Source organism: Bubalus bubalis, chromosome 20 (genome assembly GCF_019923935.1).
Source record: "Bubalus bubalis isolate 160015118507 breed Murrah chromosome 20, NDDB_SH_1, whole genome shotgun sequence".
NCBI classification, from domain to species: Eukaryota; Metazoa; Chordata; class Mammalia; order Artiodactyla; family Bovidae; genus Bubalus; species Bubalus bubalis.
Genome location: NC_059176.1, coordinates 23709033 through 23715122, shown reverse-complemented (window position 1 = coordinate 23715122; position 6090 = coordinate 23709033). Strand labels below are relative to the sequence as shown.

The following is a 6090-nucleotide window of genomic DNA, read 5'->3' as shown; positions in this document are numbered from 1 at the left end:
ATCCAGCTGAGACAAGACGGTGGTCCGGACACTGCAGTGACTGGTGCCCCGCCACAGGACCCAGGACGAGACCAGAGTCTCCGTGAATCACAGTATCTCCCCTTTCTCGTTCCCTGATGAAGAAAATCTGTGTGAGGTAGGTTGGCTTGCTATTGTTGTGTGATAAAAATGTCTTTTATGGTTTGTATTTTTATGATGCTTTGGTATCTTGGGGCCTTGTGGACAGGGGAGGGATAGCCCCTCCCAGGGTTAGCTAATTCCTAGAGACAGCAAGCAACCTGCCTGTAAGCATGCCTTCCATATGCAAAGTAACCAATCCAGTGTCCATACTCCAAACCATCTCCTCTCTCTGACTTTCACAGTCTAGGAGGCAATATCCTTCTGCTCTGTTCACCTCACAGCCAGGTGCTGGATAACTAGGGACCACCCCTGTAACCCAGAGCCCACTGAAATTATTCAAACAAAGCAGCCCTATGACAGCTGCCTACCCAGCCTTGCTCATTTCTTCCCATGAAAAACCATAATAAAGTCCTTTGCCCATGCTTTCTCCTCACTCCTTCTGCCTCCTGACCGACCTTGGTGCTTCCCTAGGTGGTCCTGTGTGGTGTGGCATGTGCCCCATTCCTGGAAACAGTGATTAATAAACTATCTTTCCAATAGCAATCGTCTCCTGATCTGTCATCCTCACCATGTTGTTGTTTAGTCCCTCAGTCCTGTCTGACTCTTTTCTGACCCCGTGGACTGTAGCCCACCAGGCTCCTCTGTCCATGGGATTCTCCAGGCAAGAATACTGGAGTGGGTCGCCATTTCCTTCTTCACGGGATCTTCACAACCCAGGGATCAAACCTGTGTCTCCTGGTTGGCAGGTGGATTCTTCACCACTGAGTCATCTGGGAAACCCTGTCCTCACCATACCTGAGTAAAACAAAATCCCAGGTACTTTTTAAAACAAGTTGCATTTCACCTAGCTGAGCCTATGCTAAGAAAGACTTATGAATCTATGACTAATTTTCTTTAGACCTAGAGTGCTATACAGTTTTACTTAATGCTCTTACATGTCACCCTACTTATATCTTCTACAGTAGTTTCATAAGTTCTAGAGGAGAGTTAATGGTCTTCTGTGAATCTTAAATACAAATGGTATTGGATTTAGCAACTGGGAAGTCATTGGAGGGCTTGATGCAAGGGGTTTCAGCAGAATGGTGGAGCAAAAATTTATTAGATTAATTTTATAGGAGACTGGAGGATTTCTCCTCTGACCATGAGGAATTAGCAGCAATAGGAATTATTTTTCAACTGTAAGCAACTGTAAACTTGATAAAATAGATGAAATAATAGTTTTCAGACACTGGACAGTAGGCAGTTTAAGTGTGATCATGCGAGAAGGAAGACAAATGAGATGAGCTTTAGGATTTGCTAGCTTAATATTTAGAGCCAGTTTCAGGCCACATTGAAGGGCAGGGGAGCTCAAAGAGCCTAACACTCCTACTGAGTTGAAGAGAATAAAATCAAAGTTTGAGGATACCAAGATGGCTAGAATTTATAAGGCAAAGTGTTGAAAAGAAGAGTGCTTCCCAGAGAAAAAGCTCTGAAGATCCTTAGAAGAGTCCTCTTGAATCTCTGGCTGAGTACTGATTTGCATGCAAATGAGAGAAAATTCCCCAAGGCTGGGAAGAGTAGCCAGAACAATTCCCAGAGAGCACACAGTGCTCGAAGGAGTTCAGGATCTCTCCAAAATTGAGAGATCCCATAATATATTGGTTAAAGTTCTCAGAAGGCTCATGCTTCCGTGATGGAACTAAATTAAGTCCTTCTTAAAAATGCTGTTCTGAACTCAACCTAACAAAGCTTAAAATCAAGCTTCACAAGGATCAAAATGATTTAAAAAAAAATCCTTTAACTGGATGTCAGGGGAAAAAAATCAACAATCTTTAAAGGCATACAACAAAATCCAGTAACAAGTAAAGCAAATTCACAATTCTGTATCCAATTAATTACCTGGACTGTGAGGGAAGGAGAGGGCGGGACAAATTGAGAGAGTAGCATGGAAACATACATTACCATATGTAAAATAGATGGCCAGTGGAAATTTGCTGTGTGATGCAGGGAGCTCAAACCAGTTCTCTGTGACAACCTAGAGGGGTAGGATGAGGTAGGAGGTGGGAGGGAGGTGCAAGAGGGAAGGGACATATGTGTGACTAAGGTTGATTCATGTTGAAGTATGACAGAAACCAAAACAATATTGTAAAGCAATTATCCTCCAATTAAAAATAAATTAATTTTTAAAAATTACCAGGACTTTCAAGAAGCAAATAAATATGACCCATAACCAGAATAAAAAGTACTTTACAGAGATGGAAACAAAAATGAAAGATATCATAGATTTCATAAACAAGGACCTTAAAACAAGTATTATAAATCTTATGAATACATTTGAGGATTTCAAGAAAAATACAAACTTGATGAGGAAAGAAGATATAAAGACCCAAATAAAACTTCTAGAGATTAAAAAATAAAATAGCAGAAAAGATAAGTGAATTTGAAGACACTGAAAAAGAAACAAACCAACATGAAGCACAGAGAGAAAAAAACACTGAAAAAAAAGAGAAAGACAATCTTAATGAGTTGTGGGACTAATCAAAGGATATAATATGCCTGTAATTGGAGTCCCAGGAGGAGAGGAGACTTAGGGAAGAGAAGGGGACATAAAATATAACTGAAGAAATAAAAAAAATTTTTAATGCAAATTTATTGAAAATTATAAACCTATTTATCCAAAAAAGATCATGAATAAACAGAATAAACATAACTTAAATCACTTCAAGGCACATCACAATCAAATTGTTGAAATCCAGTGATAATGAGAAAAATCTTTAAAGCAGCCAAGAGAAAGAGTCATTACCTAAAGAGGAATAAAGATAAAGAATGACAGCAGACTTAATATCAGAAACCACACAGGCTAGAAGATACATCTTTAAAGTGCTGAAAGAAAAAAACCTTCCACCCCAAACCCTGTACCCAATGAAAATATCTTCTAAACATAAAGGTGATCTATAAGTTCAAAGTAATTTCAACCAAAATTCAAGCAAGCTTTTTTTAAAAAATACAAATCGATAAGCTGATTCTAAAACGTATTTGAAAATGTGAATTACCTAGAATAGCCAAAACAGTTTTGAGAAAATAAAAGCAAAGTTTTAGGACTCACACTACCTGACTTCAAGATTTACTATAAAACTACAGTAATCAAAAGAGTGCAGTGGTACTTGTCTGACTTAGTATGAATAGAATCCTAGATTTCTAATTTATATTCACTAAAAATTTTGATATAGTTCCACGTATTTTGGCATCTAGTATTAATACTAATGGGCTTCCCTGATGGCTCAGATGGTAAAGAATTTGCCTGTAATGCAGAACACCTGGGTTTGATCCTTGGGTTGGGAAGATCCCCTGGAGAAGGGAATGGCTACCCACTCTAGTATTTGCTTGGAGAATCCCATGGACAGGGGAGCCTGGCAGGTTATAGTTTATGAGGTCACAAAGAGTCAGACATGACTGAGTGATTAATACTTTCATTTTCATTACTGCTAAAAGTCTAGAAAATTTATTATCTTAGTGATTTTTTAAAAGTTTTAAATAAGGCTTGAAACTTCTAATCCAATTCTGAGAATATAAAGAAATACTATGTGGTAAAAAAGATGAACAAGTGATACAGTATTATTAACTAAAGTACAGCTTATGTTCAAATTTCACAAAATTTTATGCTAATGTCCATTATTTGTTTTCATACATTATTCAAGACTCCACTCTGTATTTAATTGCATTGACCAGTTTCAGCCATATGCAATAAATTATGCTAAATTCTCTTTTCATTTTTATTCTATTGCATTGCAAATATTTTCTAATTTTCCTCATAATGACTTCTTAGATACACCCATCATTTAAAAGTGGACATTTAATTTCCAAATACATGGAATTTTGTTAAAGTTCCTTTAATATTAATTTCTGATTTATTCTTTAATTATTAAAGATTAATTTAATGTTAATCTTTGAGAGTTTGATATTGAAACAAAGTAAAAATCTTAATTTATCTACTTAAAAAATAATTGTAATATAGAGTGGAACTGTATCTACCTTGTTCAATATTTTTCAAATCTCTCATAAATGTATTACCATACTTTCATAATTCAAAAAAATACAAATAAAAAAGTTAAAAGAGTGTGGTACTGATACACATCAATTGGTATTTCACAAAGGCAGCAAGGTAATTCAAAAGGAAAGGATAGTCTTTAATAATGGTGCTGGCACCTTTAATCTGTGGTAAGAGTTGGGAAAACAGAGTATAAGGAAACACTTATATTAACAAAACAACTGGACATCTAGATGGAAAAAAAAGAACCTGACCCTTACCTCTCAACCAAAGTTAAATTTAAGTGAATCACAGACTTAAGAGCTAAAAGTACAAAGCTTCTAGAAGAAAATCTTCTAGGAAAAAATATCTTCATGACCTTGGGTTAATAAAGATTACTTACAGAAGATAAGCTTGAATCAAAAAAGAAAAAAATCAATAGATTGGATTTCATCAAATATGAAACTTTCACTCTTCAAAAAATATCATTAAAAAACAAATGTGCAAGTCACTGACTGAGAGAAAATATTTACAAAACTCATGTCTGATTGAATAGAGACTTCTGTCCAGGATACATAAAGAACTTATATAACACAGTAACAAGAAAACAAACAACCTGTTTTTTTTTTTTCAAATGAGCAAAAGATGTGAAGAGGCACTTGGCCAAAGAAAATATTTATGATGTCAAATAAGCACATGAAAAGATGTTCAACACAAGTCATTGGTGGTGGTGGTTTAGTCACTCAGTCGTGTCCGACTCTTGTGACCCCATGGACTGCAGCCCACCAGGCTCCTCTGTCCATGGGAGTCTCCAGGCAAGAACACTGGACTGGGGTGCCATTTCTTTCTCTAGGGGATCTTCCTGACCCAGGGATCAAACCCCTAGTCTCCTGCATTGCAGGGAGATTCTTTACCAACTGAGCTGAGGGAAGCCCCCACAAGTCATTAAGTGAATGCAAATCAAAGCATCATGAGATGCCTCTACAACTCACTAGGATGACTAAACTGTAAAAAGTCTGAGTAACCCAGTGTTTTTGAACATGTAGAGGATTTAAAACCCTCAGTCTACTTGTTACTGAGAATGCAAAGTGCTACAGCCCATTTGGAAAATATCAACAGTTTGGCAGTTTCTTTTACAGTTCAATGTATACTTTCACATGACTCAACAATTGCATTTCTAAGTATTTACTCAAAGAAAATGAAGACATATGTAAACTCAAAGACTTTTTAATGAAACAATAAGGCCCTACTATGCAGCACAGGGAACTATATTCAATATCCTGTGATAAACCATAATGGAAAAGAATATGAAAGATAATATAAATGTACAACCGAACCACTATATAGTACAGCAGAAATTAACACAACGTTGTAAATCAACTGTACTCCAATAAATATATATATATTTTAAAGCATTTAAAGAAATAGAGCCTTAAAAAGGACTTGTTCATGAAAGTTCATAGCAGTTTTATTCATAACAGTAAAATAATTGATAGCAAATCATATGCCCATCAATTGGTAAATTGGTAAACAAATAGTGTAGTATTATCAATATAGTGGAATAATACTCAGCAATTAAAAGAAACAGAAGACTACATAGATAAATCACAAAGTATTATGCTAAGTGAAGGAAGTCTTACAAAAGGGCTACATACTTTAGATTACATTTATATATAATAAAACTACAGAAAAGCAAAACAATCACTACAGAAAGCTGATCACTGGTTCCCAGAGTCTTAGGGTGAGGCAAGGAATTGACTACACAGAGGCGGCAGGAGTACTTTTGGAATGATGGAAACGTTCTCTATCTTAATTGTAGTGGTTGTTACATGACTGTTTACATTTGTCAAAACTCAACGTCAAACTGACGAATGCTGTTGTATGCAAATTCTAACTTGATGATTATAACGAGAGAGGGGAAGAAGAGAAATTGAAGACTGTGAGTTTAAGCAAGTATTTTAAGA

The 6090-nt window shown here is 36.0% G+C and overlaps 1 long non-coding RNA gene across 1 annotated transcript; it reads right to left on the bottom strand.

The window, feature by feature from the left end:
* Positions 1 to 798: 798 nt before the first annotated feature.
* LOC123330850 lies at positions 799 to 3328 on the bottom strand. The gene is made up of 3 exons (XR_006547076.1): positions 3153 to 3328; positions 2062 to 2134; positions 799 to 915 (listed from the first exon to the last, which is right to left on the bottom strand). It is a non-coding gene; the product is annotated as an uncharacterized LOC123330850 (long non-coding RNA).
* Between the last annotated feature and the right edge of the window lie 2762 nt (positions 3329 to 6090).